Source organism: Echinops telfairi, unplaced genomic scaffold, assembly GCF_000313985.2.
Source record: "Echinops telfairi isolate 266 unplaced genomic scaffold, ASM31398v2 ScPeMD7_31;HRSCAF=116, whole genome shotgun sequence".
Lineage (NCBI taxonomy): Eukaryota > Metazoa > Chordata > Mammalia > Afrosoricida > Tenrecidae > Echinops > Echinops telfairi.
This window is the reverse complement of record NW_022103928.1, coordinates 9,464,921-9,487,297: the sequence shown is the minus strand read 5'-3', so window position 1 is coordinate 9,487,297 and position 22,377 is coordinate 9,464,921.

Sequence of the window (22,377 nt, the reverse complement as noted above, 5' to 3'; positions counted from 1 at the left end):
TTGAGAACCGCTGCTCTAACTCATTAATCCTTTTTCCCCCTGGAACGCCTGTATTGTTGCTTCTCCTTTGCAATGTCTAGCCTGAGTCTTAATCATTCAACTGAAAGTATTTCTCCGTCATACAATGGTAAACTCCACTGACCTTTTCTTTTTCTCTCGAAGCACATCATTACCCCTACTGCCATGCTCCTTGCTGTGCCCTCCACCTCCCTGCGGTGTGTAGATGCCCATGTGGCACTTTCCCCCTCCTCAGTCCAATGTTACTTTATTAGAGAGACCTTCCTTGATTAAGGTGCCCTGGGGGTAGAGTGGGTTATATGTTGGGCTGTTAGCTGCAAGGTCTATAATTGGAATCCATTAGCTGCTCCACAGGAGAAAGATGAAGCTTTGGGTTCCCAGAATGATCTAGAACCTCAGAAACCCACAGGGACAGTTCTACTCTGTCCATGCTGGTTGCTATGAGGTGTAATTGACTCAAGACACTGGGTGTTTGAGTTTTCTTGACCTCACTCCTCAATCCAAATTCCCTTTCTCCTTGATTTGTTTACAATTTTTCCACAGCACTTGAATGAATGAATGAAAAAGAGTGAATGAAGTTGTAGCTCACTGACCATTTTTCCAGAACTCTCCATATTTTTGTTTTATATTAGGTTTATAGCTGAACTCCATGTGATTACAAATTACAGGTCAACACCATCAAATATTGGCAATATCATGTGGTTCAAGTAAATATGCTTGTATGTTTATTGCCCATATTCTCCTCCTTAAAATGTAAGCTCAGTGGGGACTCAGACTCCGTTTTGTTCCCCTGTATCCTCAGGCCTCAGAATGAGGCCAGGCAGATAGGGGAGGACGTATCAGGCTGGGTTCTCTAGAAAAGCAAAACGAGTGATGCTTGGATGTGCATGTGTATAGACAGAGATTTATGTCAAGAAAAGACGTACGTGGTGGTTGTTAAGTCCAATCTGGTTCAAGTCTATGGAACAGATGTAAGCTGGCGGCTTCTCCTGACTCCTGTGGCTGCAAGGGCTTATGAGCAGGAATGAGGAAGATGAAGCAGGAAGACCACAGGCGGGTGGGTGCAGAGCTGAGTGAACCCAAGAGCAGCAGCCCACTGATGGCTCCTTGGATTGGCATGTGATATAACAGGAGATCGATGAACCAGACACAGGATCCAGATCCAGCAGAAGGCAAGAGAGAGGCTTGTTTAGGTCTATCTTATACAAAAGGCTACAGCCTCAAGGAGGTGCCATCAGGTAGGGACTTGATTTATAGGTGGGGCTTCACTCGTACATTCATCCAGGTACACTGAGTTGACATAAAATCCAACTACCACAGAAGGTAGATTAGAGAGTATTGCTTCTAGTGTTCCAGTACATATATGCACATGTTTCTTCCAAATAAAACATTCTTACACGTATCTGTGATCAGCAGGTGGCTACAGACAAGTATTTTCAGTTATACGCTGTCTTGGTCTCCTTAGGGGGCCTTCAAAAAAACGTCAAATCAAAAGTCTTTCTCTCAAGGAGCAGCTGGTGATTTTGAACTGCTGACCTTGTGGTTAGCAACCCAACATGTAACCACGATGTAGTGACTGTTTCTTGAGATTCTAAAGGACAAAATCTTGAAGAATCTTCCTCAAAGGACACAGGTTGGACACAGGGGCTATTATAAAGAGTTTCTAAGAAAATGGAAAAATTGCCCTGAAAAATGTCCGGAAAGTTGCCCTGTGGAATTTTTTCCCCACCATGAAAGTACACCTGTTCATTCTTCAAGGGTAGTGAGCGCTGCCCTATGGGAATTTCATTGGAATGTCTTAGTCCTTCCATATTATAATCCCAATCATGCTCCCCTAGACTTCTTTTTGTCCCCAGCACTCAAAGAACATTTACCAAGAACACACGAATCCCTTGGGAATGCCCAAACTACGCTTTGACCCACTGTAAATAGAAGGCTAAAAAGTCATTCAGGGAAGGATTAGAGAAACAGAAACATGATGTTTAAAAGGGCATATCCAGATGGAGGATAGATCAATACACAACACCTTCATCTTAGGTATTTTGTTGAATGAAAATCCCTATGGTGTTATAGCAATATAGTTTTACTCTCCTTGTTGTAGTTACTCAATAAATATTGGTCAATATTGAAATATGGAAACACATTTCTTTGTGACTTTCTGTAGAATAAACCTTAATCATAGCCTCTTTAAAAATATTTGGTTTAGATATATTGTCTCTTTATTGATTATGTTCATAGACAGATTGGTCACTCACAAGAACGTGAAGGAAAGCACTAAATTAGAGATCGCTGTCAACCCCTCCAATTTTATTCCATATCAGAGAGTCCTTCCAAGGACAGAGTAGGACCGCCCCACAGTATTTCCAAGCTGGTAAAGCTTTATGGAAGCAGACAGCCTCATTTTTCTCCTGTAGATTTGGTGGGTGTGGTAGTTACATAATCTGGTGTCAATTTGAGATTTAAGAGCGAAGGGGTGGAATTTAGCCTGTCAATCAGGTCGCAGCTTGATGACCTCTTTTGGATGCACAAAGGAGATAAATAGCTCTCTGGAGGCAGGACACTGGCACACTCCCCGCGAGATATTTCTGCAGACAAGACACATGGAGGTACGCAAGAGCCCTGGAGCTGAAGGACCCACGTGGAGACCCCTACCCACACAGAGATGCTTCCCCTGCTACTGGATCCACAAGACTTTCCACCACCTGGCCTGTGATCTTCCTGCATTCAATGTCATTGCATGTGTTGTGTGAGTCTGAAGAGGAAATTATTGATTGGTATCAGACATATGGGCTAATACCGGACTTATGGACTTGATCTGGACTGGGCTAGGATGTTTTCTCAATATTCAATTGCTCTTGTATATAAAGCTCTTTCTCATACACACATGAGTCTCCCTGGATTTGTTTCTTGAGTCTACCCAGACTAACAGTGTGTAAGAACCACTGACCTTTGGCTGGCAGTCAAGCACTTGAACCATGGCACTGCTAAGGCTCCTTGAAGAAAGATCTAGATATATCGAAACCCTGGGTGGCATTGAGCTGGTTTGAATTCATTGTGACCCCACGTGTGTCAGAGTAGAAATGAGGTCCATCAGGGCTAAGTTTTAAAAAGCAATTCAGTGGTTTAAATAGATTTTAAGAATCCATTCAATCACCATTAAAATCAATTTTAGATACTTTTCTGTAATCTCGTATCCATTATTATTAGCTCCACCACATTATTCTGAACACAATTGTATTGTTACAATCTTTTTTCAAATTCTGTTCCCTAGGATTTCTTTTCAGCTCTTAGCTATTGAACCCCACTGGTTTCCCTGTTCTCCCTGGAATAGGCAACATATATTCCCAAGGGCAGCATTCCTGGGCTTCCTGGGTGGTGAACCATTCTTAGACTTAACCTGGGGAGGATATGGGTGCCTGTTCTTTAAACATAGTTTCAAATAAATAAGTATCTTAGGCATCACCTCTTCCAAGGTCATCTGTCCCCTTCATCCGTTGTATGGAGAAAGTTCAGATCGCTCCAGGTACCCTATTGCCTGCACTCTTTTGGAAACCCCATTTCCTTTCCTCAGAAAGCCTCCGTCATCCTTCCTAGCAATCATCCGCTCATTTAATGCCATTAAGTCAATTCCAACTCCCAGGGACTCAGAACAGAGTAGAACTGTGGGTTTGGGGACTATAACTCTTTACTGGAATAGAAAGCCTCATCTTTCTCCCTCAGAGTGAATGGTGATTTTGAACTGCTGACCTGAAAGTTATCAGCCCAACTAGAAACCCACCAATGCTCTCATTTCCTGCCAACACAAACCTTTATCCTGGCAGACAGAAGGTTCAGAACATGAACTGTGGAGTGGGACGAACTTGAGTTTGAATCTTATCTCTTCCACTCCCTTGCTGGGTTGCTTGGGACAGTTAGCCATTATTTCATCAGCAAAAATGGGGCTGTTGTGATCATTAAATAAAGCAGTATTAGTAAGTGTTTTAAGTGTCATTTTCTACTTCATCATCATTCATCATAATACCAGGCCCCATGTCTACAGCACCTTTGTTTTAACCAGAAAAGTCCTAAGTTTTCTCCTCCACTTTCCAACTGCATTTCTTCTCTGAGCTGTTATGCATGCACGCATTTTACATTTCTGAATGAGGTGACTACATTGTAAGCTTTCAGAAGACTAGAGCCATACTATCTGTCTGTCATGACCACAGAGCATACTGTGGAGTCGATTATAAGTCATGGGGACTGCGTGTCTGCCAAGTAGAATTGTGTGCCCAGAGGGGTTTCCATTGATGTAGTGGGGGTGGGGGGTGGGGGGTGTTGAAGTGGGGTGGAATAGAGCTACAGGAATTTCTTTCAAGGTGACTCTGGGTGGACTTGAAACTTCAAGCTTCAGATTAGCATCCAAGTGTGTCAATTATTTGCACCAGCATTCTTTACAAATACTCGTGGATAACAATAAATAAATAAATAAACAATTAAGACGACGCACCAACCGAACCAAACCAAGACAGCCCCACCCCCCACCCCCCCTTGAGGCCGTTCCGACGCAGTGACCTCACGGAGCAGAGCGAACTGCTCCTGCGGGTTTCTGAAACTGGAAATCTCTAAGGACATAGACAACATCGTCTCTCTCCCACCGAGCTGTATTAAAGGAGTTCCACTACGTTTCCATGCCATCAAAATGAATGTCCGACATTTCCTCATCTATCGACTGTGCTGTATTAAGAGCATGAATAATAAAATATAACCAAACCAAACCTCTCAAGTTGATTCCAACTCATAGAAACCGGATAGGACAGAGTAGAAGTGTCCCAGGCTGTAGTCGGTACAGTGTGAGCCGACCCTGCACCTGATCTTAGCCAAAAGGCCGAGAAGCGATGTGTGAGCCGACTCTGACATTGTCCTCTCACTGAGGGGTTCATGGCTCGAACCCCTGACCTATAGGTAGCACGCAAGCCCTTAGCCCTTTCACACCTAGAGTCCTTTTAATCAAGCAGAAGAGGACCAATCTCTCTCAGCAACTGCAAACTTGGGCTGTATTTTAATTAAGAACTTGCAGTTAGGCATTTGGCCAGAAGATGGTGTAGTGTTCAAAGGTTCCTTCCTTCTCGAAGTCAAAACTCGGGTTTTAAAGGAATGACATTGCTATCCGATCAAGGCTATAAGGAAACGAACGAAAGCGACGCCAGTCCAGCTTTGACACCATCCCAGGGCTTAGCGAGTGCCTTGCCTTTATGTAGGCTCTTCCCTCGCAGAGTGAGCTGAAGAATCTTCTAATTAGTTACATATTACTGCACTGCCAGTGAGACCCCGCTTCCTGTACATTCCTGTTTGTATTCCCCCCGCCCTCCCCCGCCAAGGGAAGAAAGCTGTGAGAGGCAGGGGCAGATGCAGGGACGGCACAGAAGAGGCCAGGGCATCCTGGCACCTCTCTGCTATCGGATGAGTCATTTTACTTCCCCTGTTTTTATTCTGATAGTACATATCCTTCAAGTCAATAGGTCCAACAGGAACAATCTTTTGTATGTGCGGTACATACATGGAGAGGAGCCCTGGTGATGAAGTGGGTTACACATTGGGACACTAACCTCAAGGTTATTAGTTCTAAACCACCAGGTCCTCTGTGGGAGATAAGTGAGGCTTTCTGCTGCTGTCAAGAGTTACTGCCTCAGAAACCCCGAGGGGCAGGTCTACCTGCCCGTTAGGGTTGCTATGAGTCAGAATCAACTAGATGGAAGTAAGTTTTGATTTGGTATACATATGTGTACATGTCCCGTGTGTGTGTGTGTGTGTGTGTGTGTGTGTGTGTGTGAGAGAGAGAAAGTTTCTTCGATCTCTGAAAAAGTCATATGTGAAGGTGTTTTTGCTAAAATACTCAAAATAAAGAAGAAATCTAACTGGCACAACGTTCTCCTTTTTATCATTATCTCAGTAATGGCTGGAACCAGGTAGATATTATTGTAGTTTGCTTGAAGTTCCTGTTTACCTCGACTGGCGACTAATTTTAAAAAGAAAGTTAGTGCTGGCCCACCATCTTCTATCAAGTTTGCGGATCATGTACTTGCTACTTTTCTTTCTTCTTCTTTTTTTTTTTTTACCATGTAAAGTCTTCTGAAAATTGAAAACTAATTTATTATCATGTAGTTATTAGCACAATCACAAAAGAGGTCACTGGTCTTTCCTTTAATTTCTGTCACAGGCTGCAGGCCATATTATGCTAAATCAAGGATACGGGAGATAATTAACACAGCAACTCTGGCAAGTTTAATAGGTGAGTGATGAACATGGCGCGTTGGGCTTGGAAATCCATGTCTTAATTACCTCCCAGGCCCAGTGACTTGAAGAAGCAAGCGCTGGCGCACCCGTATTAGGGAAACCCTCGGCCGGGCCAAAGTTTTGGGGATTCATCTGTAAAACTACTAGTAGACCGAGAAACCTCAAGGCAAGAAAATACATTTTCTATTGTTTTGTTTTTAAATCACCGAGAGTTCAAAAAGTCTGTTTTTTGGTGTGTCATTCTCGCAGAAGCATCTCTACTGTACTGGTTCTCCAACCGTCCACTTTCCCACTCCCAAGTCCATTCCGGCTCCCAGCAGCTCCTGTGCTACACACCAGGATGGGGAGCCACTTTTCTGCCAAGAGCCATTTGGATTCTTAAAGCATCATTCTCAGCCCTACTGATCAAACATTTAATCAACTCACCCCTGACACTCCTCTGTGGTGAGGTGGGTGAGTTAGCTGGTATGGATGATCTCTTGGGCCTTAGACAGCCCGAGCAGGATGTTCCCCACCCTTGTCAGACACATTGGGTCCCTGGGCTTTTCTTGACCCTCCCTGGGAGACAGACGAGGCCTTCTGTTCCCACAGAGGTTTACACCTACCTAGGATGGCTACAAGTCAAAAGGTACTTGATGGCAGTGGCATTGTAGTCGCTAGGAGGCAGAAGCCACGCAGTGGCTGATCTCCACAGCAGGTCACCACGTCTGTCTTTCCTGGTGCTACTGGCTGGGTTCCAAAAGCCAACCTTTAGGCTAGGTTATCGTCAGGTGCTCTCCGGTCGGTTCCGACTCACAGCGCCCCCGTGCACAGCAGAACGAAACACTGCCCCGTCCCGTGCCATCCCCACAATCATTCCTGTACCTGCGCTGATTGCTGCAGCCGCTTTGTCAATGCATCTGTCTTGTTGAGCACCTTCCTCTTTGCTAAACGCCATGCCCTTCTCCAGGAACGGTCTCTCTTGACAATATGTCTAAAGTATGTGAGACAAAGTCCAGCCATCCTGTCTCTAAAGGGCATCTGGCTGTACTTCCCCCTAGACAGATTTTCTTGCCCTTTGGGCAGTCCATGGAGTTGATCTCAATTCTTTGTGGGACGCAGGGGTGTATGGCTCCTTGGGGGACATCCATTCATTTCTAGTCATCGCAATGGAAGGGAGGGTGGAGGGTAGAGGGGCAACCCATCTAGTGGGTAGAGGCCAGGGATGCTGCCAAAGTCCCTGCCTAGCACAGTTCAGCCCCCACCACAAGGCCGGGTCTACACCAGTGGTTCTCATCCTTCCTCCTGCCGCGACCCTTTAAGACAGCTCCTCATGTTGTGGTGACCCTCAACCATAAAATTATTTTTGTTGCTACTTCATCACTGTTATTTTGCTACTGTTATGAATCGGGCAACCCCTGTGAAAGGGTCATTTGGCCCCTAATGGGGTCACGACTCACAGGTTGAGAACCACTGGTCTAAACTGTCAGCACCCACCACTCAGCCAGTGGGTGATCTCTGCCCGGTGTTGCCGACAGGTGTCACCGCAGCCCTGTTCTCCCGGCAGTGCTGTCAGAGTCCATAAACTCCGGCAACATATGGGATGAAATCCCAACTGCCACACTTTGTGGAAGGCTGAACTGAGGCCTATGTAACCAAAATTGATCAATTACACAAATTAAGCATAGCCCTTAAGGAATTTATTTTATTGGTCTGGACATCTGTTGCAGTATTGTCCAAATCCAAAAATCAAATGGTGCCTTGGGTTGCCAAGTTAGGCAAGAAAATCTAGTAGCTATAAAAGTACAACTGAAAACCCTATATTAATATCACGTCCATCTGCTGAATGTTACATAAATATGCAGACTTTTTATTTTCCTTGGGAATAACATTTATTTTTACTGTGCCCAGTTTGACATTCTTATGACATTCTGTTCAGTTTATTACATTGTAACTTTAAATGTTTCTTCAAAAATGCATTTATAATGTTGTTGTTAATCTTTTTTCAAGGGTCTGTACCACCTGTTTAACTTCTAGTTAAATAGAGAAGTCCTTTTTCTTACGGGAAGAATGGGAAATCTTTGGACAAAGAGGCTCAGAAAAGATTTTGACTAACACTCTTGTAGTGTAAAGGGGAATTATGTAACAGCCGTGAATGCTAATACTCCATCCTGCTCTTTTACAAGTTGAAATGTAATCTCCGTTTTAAACTAAATTAGCATCATTTCCAAACAGAGTATCGTATTTATATCAGATTTATACAACCACATCAGATTACTATTAACATGTAAAATAGTCTCTTTTATGCTGCGGGTAAAAACTAGATGGAAGAGAATGATTTGATTTCCACTTTAATGTCAGGGATTTAAATTAATCTGAGTGGACATATTGAGGTGGCTTGTTGCTCCAGTGCTGAAGAAACAACAGGTAGGGGCGCTTTACCTTGAGAACCCGTGGCCATCCCGGCGCAAAGAAAGCCTTGCAGTTATAAAAGTGCATCTGAAAATCATGATGTTCCCATCATGTCCATCTGCCGAATGTTAAATAAATATGTTGGTTGGTTATTTAAATGTATTGAGTAGTGAAGCCAACTGGAAAAGTATAGGCTACATGTCGGAAAACTGAGAGGACGTTTCTGCTCATGTGTTCATTTGTTCCATCGTTCGTCTTTCATGGACTCAGTAAAACACTGCTTTAGAACCCAATTACTGAAGGAATTAGAATCTAGTAACCAGAGAAGCCAGGGGATCAAAACAAAAGAGCAACAACAACAACAACAAAAACTACTGAAAAGAACAAACTACAAAACAAGCCAAGCAACCTGGCACATCCTGTGGGGAGATTTTCTTTTGTATTTTTTATTTGAACAGAAGAGAAAATATGTAGTATTTTATCAAACTCATTTTACAGAACATCTTGTATTTAAAAAGTGACATTGGTGTCATGTAGGACATTTAGGTACCAAAAATCAAAATGAATATTTAAAAAAAACATGGTCTTTTTAATTTTTAATGAAAATAAACCCAAATTCCAAAACCCATTGTCACTGAGTTGATTCTTACTTTCTGACTCAGCAAGCCTTATTAGGGCTCCTGAGGCTGTAAATCTGATAGAGCAGACAGTCTCCTCTTTCTCCCAAGGTGAGGCTGGTGGGTTTGAACTGCTGACTTTGTGGTCAACAGTCCAATGGCAAATCTATAGGGATACTGAAAGAACATCTATTGACCCTAAAAGTTGAGGCTATGAGACTCAAGTAAAGAAAGAGTAACAAATATCTGATAAATTTTAAAATTTTATTTTAGCAAGCTTCATTGATTCATTCTATCATTTGTTGCAGAATTCTTATATCCCCACCTGCCACCCTCAATTTGCAACTAGAGAAAAGAAGTTGGTCCGGGTTAATTTCAAATAAATGAATGTTTAGGGAAACAGATCTCCAGTTTAAAGAAGGAAAAAGGAACTTTCGGGGAATTGGAGGACTTTTTTGAGGATCTGAATGCAAGGCTATTAAGATGAGAGGAGCCATTGACATGCCATTTAACTATCGATTGGCCCAATCATGCTTGCAATAAGACAAGGTGCCTTTTGTAGTTGTCTATCCTGGAAAGAAATAGAAAGACCAGGCTTTCTACTCCCCCCAAGAGTTACAGTCTCAGAAACTCACAGGGGCAGTTCTACCCTGTCCTGTAGGGTAGTTACGATTCTGCGTCAACTCGATAGCAGTGAGGATTTTGTTTTTTTAACTGTTATACCAGAAAAGGAGGAGCATAACTGGGTAACAGCGAGTCAGCTGCTCAGAATTTTCGCGTCCGATCTTACTTTGTGAAGACGTGGCATCCCATGGAGGTCGGTTGACTAAAGGAGGATCCAAACCAAACTAGCTGGCACAGAGTCCAGGTGGGTTTCTGAGACTGTTCCTGTTGACTCAAGTAGAAAGCCCAAGCTTTCTCCCCAAGAGCTGCTGGTGGTTTTGAACTGCTGACCATATCAACCACAGCCCAACTTGTAACACTATGCCACCGGGGCTCCGGAAGTAGTATAGATCCCCTGATATTTCTTCCTCCTGAACTCTATTACTGCCATCCCTTTTGTCTTGGGAAAATGAGTTCCCCATGGGTGAGATAACCAATATGAAAATTGTGTACACTACAATTTGTGGTGGTTGAGGAGGTCACAAAAATCTATAGAAACACACCATAGCTTAGAATCCAACGTTGTGTGAATACCCGCTGATCCTGCAGTTTCTCTTTCTGCACCCAGTTAAGTAGATGGATGGGGGAGAAGAGGAGGTAACTTGCTTTGGGGGGAGGCAGACTCTAAATAGCCCAGCCAAGAATAGCTCTTTGATTCCCAATAGTCTTAAAACCAACAGGCATTTTCTTTTCCTGTTAGAGAGCGGCTGCATTTATTGAAGTCATAAGCCCATAGTCTATCTTTAGACCCCTGATGTAATTTCTGAATCACCAACCGTTTCTGAGACCACAAGATATTTAAAAATACGATAAGAAATATTGACTGAGACTCCCTGAAGCCAGCGCGAGGGCACTGAAGATCCCGTGGCAAAGGTTTACAGTGGAATCTCTCTCCTGGAGTCCAGGCACATTGAAAATGACATATCTGCGCAAGGGGTAACGTAAGGCCTGATCCACTTAAACAGCTCCAAGTGATTTATCATAAATGTGCTTATTTGGAAGGTTTAGCAGTCACTGCTTATAGGAGGTGGTGGGGTTAACTACCAAAATTGTACATAACTTGGATCCTGTGTATGGCAATTAATCAAGAAATTATATTCCTTGACTTTCTAACAACCCACACAGAGTGCTACATCTGCAGTGTGTTTAAAGAGAGAGGGAGAGGGATATGAAATATTTCTTCTAATAAAATGCTGATGGTTTTGTTTGGGAGAGAAAAAAGATTGAATTATTGTGGCGTTAGATTTATCTGTGTGAGGGCTTCTCAAGTCACAGTCAATAAGCACTTATGACAGAAAAGCAACTCTTTCCTGAATGTGATATTCCAGGTCTCTGAATGACTTCAGGATTACCGAGGACCCTTTTATACTGCTGGGGCTGAGTTTGGGAGGAAACCGTGTGATGGAGAACTGCAGCAGCCAAGTGGTCACGGTGGGCATTTGTTAGGCGCTCCAGAGTCTTCTTTAGCTGTATGTTAATAAAGACAAGCAAGGTGTGCTGTTTGCTTGTGGCGACCGTCCTCCTTCCACCCAAATGTGCCCCACTCAGGCACTGTGCGGATCACGGGTGTTGGGAAAACCGTCTCGGTGTGGGTAGGAGCCCCAGACTGACAGCCCCACCAGAGGGTACCTTCACAAATGCCGTTTCTGCAGACATCAAAGGGGTACCATCTTCTAACAGGACACATTTCAGTGAGGAGAGAAGTCCTGGGCTGTCATCTTTCTGTGGATGGGCCTTTGTGATTGGGCTCAGCTGATTGGGATCAATGTTTGATTTTTAAACCAGTCACTTCCTTTTAACAAACAAACAGCCTTAGAGTTTAGCAACGGTGTCTGGGTTCCACACACCCCCTTTCTGCCAGCCACTGGGCTCAGTCAGCCCAGAACAGAGACAGATGGATAGCTGCCACTTGCCTTTAAGGATCTCCTTGTCCAGGGAGCCAGAGGGAGTTATCACAAACGCTTATAACGCTGTGAGCACAATACTGATGAAATAGCCTGATAGGGCTCTCTCCGTATGCCAGACGCTGCATCATTATTCTCATTGTCAGAGATGAGAACTGCATCTTAAAGAGGAGTTCGTTTCTGTAGCTAAAGGAAGGAGGGGCCAGCATTTTAAGGCTCCTATCTTTGTGGGATCCTGAACCCATCCTCCTGACACCACCTTGTGCCGGGGAGAGTAGCCAGGTGCCTCAGGCAGAGCAGACATTCACTGTCTGCATTCCACACGCCGGGCCTGCTGTTCAATGCTCTGCTCTCCTTATTGTACTTGACTGTCACAATGCATTGATACCACAGGTTCTGAACAACCGGTGCCATAGATGGTCAGTCCCATGTTGCAGATGAGCAAACAGAGGTGCTGAGAGGTGAGCAACTTGACGGTGTAGGCAGTGTCAGAACATAACCACTCAGCGTTACCTGCGAGGAGATAGGAGGGAGACATCCCTTCTGCCTGGAGGCTGAGGCAAAAGAAATACAATACAACCAGAGAAAGAGACATGGGGATTTTGAAGATGCTCATGCTGGTGGTGTAGTGGTTATAGGTTGGGCTGCGATCCGCTTCATAGGAAGTTCGAAACCACCAGCAGCTCCCAGGGAGAAAGACTGGGCTTTCTACTCCATTAAACAGTTACAGTCTCAGAAGCTCACAGAAGATGTTTATTATATCAGATTTCCCGCCGGTATGAATCCACTGAAGGATGCAGCCCGGAGCTTTACAGAAATAAATTTTAGTGAGAATCCATTTGATTCCTCCATTATAAGATTCCAACACATTGTCTGGGAATTCAGACTTATAAAATACAGACTGGGGTAATTTTTTTTTTACTTTTAATTTTGAAATAATTGTAGACTCATGAGAAATTATAAAAATGGTCGAGAATCCCATGTACCCTGCTTCCCTCTTCCCTCACTGGTGACCGTTTGCCTAGCATGATGACATGATCAGAACTGGACATGTTTCCTGGACACGCAGTGCTTGCCTGGCACACAGATTTCAGCAGGCGGACTCCAGCAGGTCTCACACACATGCTTTTGGTGCAGTGTGTTCGATGAAAGTTCACCACACGCACAGACACAGATTTGTTTCACAAAGAGGTCGTTCTTGCTGATGCTGACTTTGAAAAAAAAGGAAAATACAAGGCTTTGGACAATCATTCATTTTGCCGTGTGGCATTGTTGTTTGGCGTGAACTTGCTCAATAGCTGAGTCTTAAATTTAAAAAAAAAATCGTGATTCCGAGGACTTTTACTATGGTAGTAAGGCTGGTGAGGATGGTACAAAAAAGCTTACATTTGTCTACAGAAAGTGACTGCACTTAGAGGATACAAAATGAATCCCTTAGGGGGGAAAAAGTTTCCCTATCTCTATTACTTAAATCTTACTTTTAGGCTTCATTTTTAAGCATTTGCAGGAAGTGCATGACTTTTGATTTTTCTCTATATTCCAAATGAATGAGCACTCCATCTTGCATGGAGGTGCATAGCCAAGGATATGTTTTTATGTTCATGTGGGTCGGTGTTTACTGCAATCTTATTTTGGTCCCTTTTGTTTCTCAGAAGGCTGCAGAGGTAACCCCCAACTTCTCAGCATGTTCCCCAAAGCTTCAGACCCAGGAGCTTAAAAGGTAAGGAGGGGGGCTTTGGGGGGTTGGGGGTTGGATTTTAATGAAAACATACTCACTAGTCAATGTGCTTTAAATTATAATTTTAAAAGCCAATCATTTTCTCTTTTGACTGACATGTGGCATTTTGGAGAAAATTTTAAATGTTTCAAGACTGTAAGAATGCAAGGTGGGGGCTTGTAGATACTGAATTTAGAACAGAAAAGAAAAAAAAAAAGAAGATCTAGTTCCTAGTGAAGGGGCTGAGCCACCGTCCTCACTGGGAATTATGCATCACAAAGAGGTGCTCACAGTGCCCGTTTGTGTGTTCATGTGCGTCTGGTCTGCCTCTGACCCTGGTCTCTGGTTGCTGTCTCCTTTCTTTGCAAAATCTTCAGTTCTGCATAGATGCACACATTAGAGAGGAAATTGGGGCTAATGATTTAGGAACGTGCTAATTAATTCTCATTCTGTCCTACAAACAGAGAGAAAGAGTGAGAGGTTGTCTGCAAGATGCATGTCCACGATGTATGTTTTTCCACATGGTGTTTTCCTCTGAAGGAAAGTTCTGCTGGTTTCCCCCCCACACCCCCACCCCGTCCCCTCACTCCCCTTAGGTTTCTCCCTCAGAGACAGCAAAGCAGCACCCAATGTGCTGACTTATGACTAGGCGATGCGCTAAGGAAAGACCCGTTGCGTTTTCCTGAAGAAAGTGTGGGGTTCGCATTGACAGACAGACAGAATCAGCTACCTGCTCTCCGGAGTTTCCTAATTTAAGCATCGTGATTCTTAATTAGCAGTTAGATTGCATCCATTATTGTTTTGTCTTTGGCTATCAATGGTGATCAATCTTTGCTAAACAAAGATATGTAATCGTGCTGAGGACGTGTGTGAAGGTTTTAACATTTGATAATAGGTTTTCCAATAGCGTGGAAGGTGGCTTTTAACATTACGTTTCCAGTTGAAGTATTTCCTGAGTTCTGCCCAAGCCCTTTGTCGAGAAGCCTTTTGACACTTAATAGACAATGTTGTGGCTTTTCCCTTTTTCTTTTTTCTTCAGACTGATGTGCAGGCATTTAAACAGCCACATCGTACTGTTGTAATTGAGACACCTTGCAGAAGTGGCAATTACAGAGTGACTTGTGTCAAAAATACTCAGTCCAAATTACATGGTACCTAATTTAAAAAAATATATTCAAAGGTCCTTCTCCTTTTCTTTCTCCCCCCTCTTGCATTCTTTCTGCTAAATATTAAGTAAACTCTTTACATTTTCACATTATATCAAAGCCGCGGCAGGCTTTCTCTGTGCTGAGCAAAATTCCAAATGGAGTCCAGATCAAAACAATCGCGGAAGACTGAGGTGTTCTTAATTCCCGAAATGAAAATAAAATCAACGTCCAGAACATTCTGTTTTGCTTTTGCTACCAGCTTGGCTGCTTGCTCTGAGGATATTCTTGCTCTCAAGTTAGTTTCAGTTCTGTTTATTCTGCCCGAGCTCCGAGAACTTTCCAAAGCCATCCTCTTCACACAACACATGTTCTTTTTCTTCCTGAGCTGGAGTTTATTCGTGCTCTGCCTCCATCCTGTGTCCTTTGAATCATTGTGAGCCAAACAAAATCTCTCCCCCTGGTCAGTGGGAGTTTCAGGGAGACGCTGAGAGGAAAGGGGAATTTCACCACAGCACCACTTGCCCCTTTACACAAACACACACACACACACACACACACACACACACACACGGCTTGGGAAGCGAGAGAATTGGCACTTAGGAAGGATTTCCATGTCTCACGGAGGTTAAACAAAGGCTCACAAAGCCAGCAGCAGGCTCAGGAGACCAGGTCCCCATAGTTGACCCCATTTTAACTCTTCAGCTATTTTCCTGAAAACAGAAATTTGAATGTGGAGTAACGTATGATTTTCTCGGCTGAGATTATGAAATGGGGTGATAGTTCCATTACAAAGCTCCTTTAATTTGGCTAAATAAAGATGTGCGGAGTAGACACACACTAAGTTCAAGTGTGATTGGATTTGTAGAATGCCCAGGGTCATAACACTTTCCAGTCCTCGCGTCACCATTACGGGAGGCCCCACAGGGAATTTTACTTCTAAGAGTTCAAAGAAGCTTGGAGGACTCCGCTCCTTGTTGGCAGTTGGCCCCGTGTCCATTTGGAGACAGTGAAAAACGAGGACATCATTAGTGTCCGGGACTCCAGTGGCCATCTGTATTAAGGGCCACGAACGAGGACTGCAAAACGACTTCCTGTCGCCCCAGATGTGCACACGCAGGGGGATCGAGTGCTCCCTCCATACGTGCTTAGATAGCGACCCCTGGTCTGAGGGGGCGCCGAGGGGTGGTGGGGTGGTGGCGGCGTATAGAACATGCTAGTGGGCAGAGTGACCGAGTCCAGCCACGAGGAGGAAAGCGATCGTCCAGTGCCCACGGGGTGCCTGCGGTGCGGTTATGGTGCCCGCACGGAGCCCACAGTCGATTAGCGCGGTGGTTGCGGGCTTCCCTGAGCGGACTCAGGTTCGAGGCGGTGACCGTCAGGTGGGACAAGTGGGCAGCAGTGGGTTCTAGGCGCACCAGGAAAAGAGCCCGTGGTGCGGCTCAGCTCCTGCTTCCGCTTTCCCTTTCCCTCTCCTCCAGAATCCTCCTTTCCGCTCTCCCTCGGCCTCTCTCTCTTCTCTCCTTTCCTCCCCCCACCTCTCTCACCTGCCCCAACAGCATTCAACCCTGGTCATCTTTTTAAGGAAACTGAGCTTATTTGCAAAAAGGCAGAGTTACCAGGGATTCTCCTCTTAGGCTGGGAAGGGGATGACTCAGATTGAAATCCGACCCTGCCATCGATGACTTTACAACCTTTGTTGCGAAGATTTGCCTCAGTGTCTTCTTTTATAAAACAGGATTAAAAACACCCACTCTACAGAAATGCTCTAAAGACTAGATAGGGTACACTTAATGCAGTCCTTAAAGCAGTTCTTCACAGGTAGCGTGTGCGCTGAAATTGTTAGTGCCTTTGATGCAGACATACATTTTTTCCCTTGTTATGTTATTATTGGTTTGCTTTTTTTTTTTTTAACCACGTAGGAGCAATCCCTGTATCGTAAAATAGCCAAAAAATAATGACTGATGAGAGTAACCCATTCAAAACCTTTTCTCCCAAGGCCACTGTTCAGTATGATATTATGTATAAAACCCTTATCATTTTTCAATAGTTTTTTACCCTCATAAAAGCAGTTGTTTGGATGTTACGCCCCCCACCCCTTCACACACACACACACACACACACACACACACACACACACAGTATGAGAGCTGGCTGCTAACTAAAAGGCTGGCAGTTTGAACCTATCAGCTGCCTGGAGAGAGATGTGTTCCTCTGCTCTGTGGAGATGTGCAGACCCGGAAACCCTTGGGGAGAGTTCTGCTCACTCCTACAGGCTTGCGATCAGTTGGAGTAGATTCGATGGCAATGAGTTTTAGGGAAACCTTTAAAGATTAGGTATCAATACTGTCTTTTTCTTCAAATATTTTTAGGACTAAGGATGGAGCCACATTTCGATTTTCAATCTCCTCTTTAGGAGCCAGAAGAACTTTTAAATATTATTGAGGTTGTAAGTGGCCAGAGAAAACCATGGGTAAGGTTTTCTGTGTGTACGCCTCAAGAAGGCAGTCTGCTTGCATCCGAGGCTCGCTGCATGCGAGGATATTTCCAGGTGACAGAGTAGCACTAAAGGCTCTCTTTCAAGATGAGACTCGCTAACCATGTTTCCTCCATCTTCAGGAGCCAGTTTGTTTTCTGAAAGTGCGCCCCCAGCCTCCCTCACACTGAGATGTTTCCAAAGTGAAAATGCACAAAAGGTGAAGGTGAGACAACACATCAAGAATCACAGTCACTCTCTATTTATACCTCTGCTTTCCATTCATCAAAAACCTCTCTCCCAAAGATGGCCCATTTAACCCCCATGCTTGCTGTTTTGCTTGTGTGGTTGATCTGCTGAAAACTATCTTTACAATACACATCTGCTTCCAATGCTGGCTTCTGTGTGATTTCTTTCCAGCCCCCCTGGGCCACATGGACAGGTCCCTGCTTCATAGCCCATCGCTCTGTGTTCCTCTGTGCCAGCATAGTGGCATACCTGTCTGCTCCCCGCCTCTCTGCCATGAACTCCTTAACAGTGGGGTCTTACATCTTGTCCTCTTTCCTGGAAACCAAATTCCCGTCTTCAGGGAGAACCTAATGCGGGCAGGGAGACAGACATATAAACATGCAATTAAATTGCAATTTGCAAAGTGATATAAAACAATTGCCTAAATTAGTGCACACAGATGAACACTAATTTACGAAAGAACCCTGCTTTTCTCATGTTAAGAAATGAGCAGTCGGCATGTAGGTGTAGTGTATTCCTTAAAATAGAGAAGTTTTCACAGCCTTTTCATCAATATTTAGGTTGCTGCTTCTGCTTTGTAACCAAAGCAAACAAAATCTCAAGAGAAGGCACATACCCCACGTCAGCGACGAAGACGGGACTTCACCAAAAACAGGGTGACAAGCGGCTTCCTTCTCCAGAGCAAATCGAGTCTCCTTGACCTTGAGCTGTAAGCTAAGACTGTAAGTGCCGCTTATTTGTTGAATTTTGCCCCTCTAAATGGCTCCATTTGTTTCGGACATGCAAAAGTATTTACAGTTTAATTGGGAAGGGGTTTATTTTAAATTATATTAAAATGACTTGCTTATGTTAGCATGGCATGCTTTCCAGAGTCTAATCTTGCCTGAACAGCGTGGTTGTGGAGAAAGATTTCAAAATGTTCTTTTTAAAAAGTCCAGGAACGTGCTTCAGAAGACGCACAGTCTTTTTGCTTGTGTTACCCTGCTGGAGCTTAGTTCTAATAAAATCACCTTTTCTTTCACACATGCCCAGAGTGGGGCTTTTGGAAAGTGGGGTTCAGTATTGTTATTTTTGTGGCACCTGTCTCTTCTATATTTGTTCTGAAGTGGTCAAATTACAGAAGGATCATAACCTTTACCCATCTATAGGCAGACAAAGCTTCCCTGCAGTTCGACAGAAGTTAGGAATACTTTAGAGGGGCAAAGCATTGCTATTCTTGGGCAAACTTGGGAGAGTTTAGAATCATTATTTTGAAATGTGCTTCCTTAAAATCAGGAGAACTTAATTAAGTTCCCAGGGTTAATTGTTTCTGAAATGTTAACATGTCATTTGTCTATTCAAACTCCCAAGCAAGTCTAACGCAGGATTTAACAACCTGTTTGTGTGAATAGAAATTTGGGGTGGGGGTGGCGTGGGAGAAGAAGGGAGAACAGCGAATAGGCTTTTTGCCTAGTTAGTGGCTGTTAGGGAAGAATGCCTTCTCTCTTAATTTGAAACCAAAGGTAAACCCAATGTTCAAAATTCCTTCTGTCTGGGAGTACACATTGGGATGACGAGGAAGTTTCGGAACAAAACAGTATTTTTTTTAATACTTTGTTCATTTCATATTTATCACTGGCTTGTTTGCTAATTTTCATTTGCAAGAAGCAATTCTTCCAGCTAACCGGGTGCCTCAATGGGCCACTGATTTCTTTGAAGTGACAGTCTGTAAATATGCATAAAAAAGGGATGCAATTAGCGTGTGTGTGGTTCAGTGCGGCCTGATTCCATTGGCAAGTTTACCCACAGTGTTGATAAGCTACATTATCTAGAAAATTGGCCGCTGAAAAACAGCACCTCTGATTGCCAGCAAAGGTTCCAGATAACAGGGTGCTGAAGAGAAATATAATTGAGGTTGAATATATTAACCAAGGTGTCACATGCTCCTTAGAAGCTCTAATTTATCAGCATGTTGGAATTTTTATTAACATTTGGAATGCATTTCTACCACACTAATGAAGTGGAATTGGCAGTTCAGGTTTTAGTTATTGTCATTTCTGAGAAGTTAAATGTAATTTCTCGTTAGACACAGTTATGTGAATATATTTGTTCGGGGCTGAAAAAATTATACATTTTGCAAAATACAAATATGTTGTTAAGAGGGAGTGTGACAAATCAGTAATGGCCCAAACCCTGAAAACAAGCCTGTATTTCGGCTGCATGTTACACGTTACAACTCAGACTTGAGAGAAGCGAACTAAGCTTAATTTCATTAACTCTGCTGCTGGATCACCATTGTGAAAAACGGTTAAAATTAGCCACTGTTTTAGTAGGCTGCAGCACATCTAAAAAGATTTTATGATGACATTTTTAAAATAGAAATGTGCCCAAATTATAAGGTGAATGAAATGTTCATGGAAGACATCTGCTTTTCTTTTCCACAGTCTCTCTGGGAACACCCTTCCGTTCCTTTTTTTTTTTTTTTTTAAGTCTGAAGAGTTAGTTTGAAAGATATTTGTTAACTGAAACATTAATTTCTATCCATTAGAAACAAATTGAGGCCGTGCCGACTTGCCTATCCATGTGATAAAGCTGTACAGATTTTTAAAGCAGAGGAATATAGGTCCAAAACTTCGGGATACTGGCTCTTTGAGACAGAGTGGAGGAGTCAGAGGTCTTATAGGAAGCGTAGGTACCCAGTGGTGCTGGGGATGGTCTAGTTCTTAAGACAGGTAGTAGGGTCATGAACACTTATTTATTTTGACTCATCACCTGCATGAGCCAGGTGTTTAGATAGATACCATAGCACCAAACACTTTTCGAAGAAGCTTCCTCGGTTGGCATTTGCTCATAAATTGGTTTTCTTTTCACCGGGTGGTTACAAAGAGCAGCCCACCCAGCACTGTGTATGGGTACCAGGCTCAAGAGGAGTTAATTGCACATGTCTCCAACCTTACGGAATGATCAGCGTTTTTCATCCATCAACAATAGACACAGTGGTCACCAGGCAGTGGCTCTCTGGAGAGTAATGAGCCATGGAAGACATTTTCTCGGCTTTCCTTTGGTAGCAACCGCACAGCCCTTCTATGGTTACATGTTGTTGGAGGCCTTCGAGTTGATTCCAGCTCCTAGTGACCCCACGTGACCGAGCAGAAGGGCCCGGAGGGTTTCCTAGGCTGTAGAGCACCACCAGGTAAGCACTGGAAGACAGATGAAGCTGTCTGCCCCGATAAGGATTACAGTCTCAGGCATCCCACATGGGGTCATGATGACTTGGAGTGTTTTGTTGTTTCCATTTTTGCTGGACCCGATTTTCTCCGGCAGAACCCCTGGGTAGGTTGGACCACCAATCTCCTCAGTGAGCATTGGAGCCCCCCTGCCATCTAGTGTCGGGGCTGTCTCATCGCAGCAAGCCCTTAGGACAGGGTGGAATTGACCCTGGGGGGTTACATGTGCTGTGGCTATGTGTTGCCTCAAGGTCAGCCTTTCGAAAGCACCATCTGCTCTGTAGGAGCTGTGCTACCAGAGCTCCTTCATTGGCTTCTAAATAAAACTCCAACCAAAGTCACTGCCACTGAGCGGACTTCGCCGACCTTGCGGTTAAACGGCCCAACTGGTGACCACTGTGCCAGCAGGGTCCAGCCTAGGACCCCTCGTTACATTCATTACTTGGTGGCCGTGACCCCTACTGATCTGATTCCTTCCTCCCAGAGGCTCACACTCTATTAGAGCTGTTGGAGTAAATTTCTCTATTAGAGCTGTTGAAGTAAATTTCTCTGTCACCTAGGTGAGGTGGCAGGCTTGTTCCACTTTCTTCTGTGTTTCCTGGCTCCGTTCCTCCTCCTGTCCTAATCCTCTGAATGCTGCCCTTTTGAACTTAAATGGTGGTTATTCTAAGGGTGGATGGGGTGAGATTAAAGTTCAATTGCATACCAGGAGGGTGGCTAAGGGTTCACAGTCTCAGGGATTCTAATAACACTTTAATTATTATTTTAGGAGTTTTATTGGCATTTCATCCCATATCATACAATTCAATCATATCAAGAAGAGTTGTACAATCATTACCACATCAATTTTAGAGCATATTCTTCATTGTACTCACTGTTATTAGTGTAATTATTATTTTCAACTGTGGCAAAAATATACACAACAAAACATTCTCTAATTCAACAACTTCTCCATGTATAATTCAGTGCTATGGATTATGCTCTTCCTGCTGTACAACCATTATCGATGTCCATTTTCAAATTATTCCACCACCATTCACAGAAACTCAGTGCCCCTCGAGACAGCCCTGTAATTCTTGACAGGATTGGTTTTTGGTCAAAGAAAGTGATGGCTTCTTTTTCTGACCCTGTGTCTATAGTCTTTAACGTATCTGCATGATAGCTGCATGTTATCGCTATGATATATGATCGCTTGCTTGGATAAAGTGACAGACATTTTAAAACCAGTGTAATGATATTACAAAAACCACCCAATGCAATAGTTTGAAAACAACAACACATGGCTAACTATGGGAATGTGATTCTTATGCTTTCTGCTACATGGTCATGTAGCAGGACAACCCTGAGCCTACAGGTTAAGCACACAGCTAGGATGTTTGAAGAGCATCGGTCTGTATTCCCTACAAAGGTGACTTCGTTGACCTTTGAAAGGCATTTACCTGCTATTTGGGTAGGCACAGTGAAAGACTTTAGCCAATTCACTTTCTAGGCATTCTCATGGTCTATGTCAGCGTTTGGTTTGAGGTCTTCATCATTCTTGTCATGACTTGGAAGTCCATAAGTAACTGTTTCCTAAAAATCATCTTCTTTGATGAGACTCAGCTCCACGAAGGCAGGCTCAATTATTTATTACTGAACACGAACCTGTCCCTCAATGTAGAGACTACAAACAGTGATTGATGATTCCTCACGGCTCTGTGAGTTATGGTATTTCTACC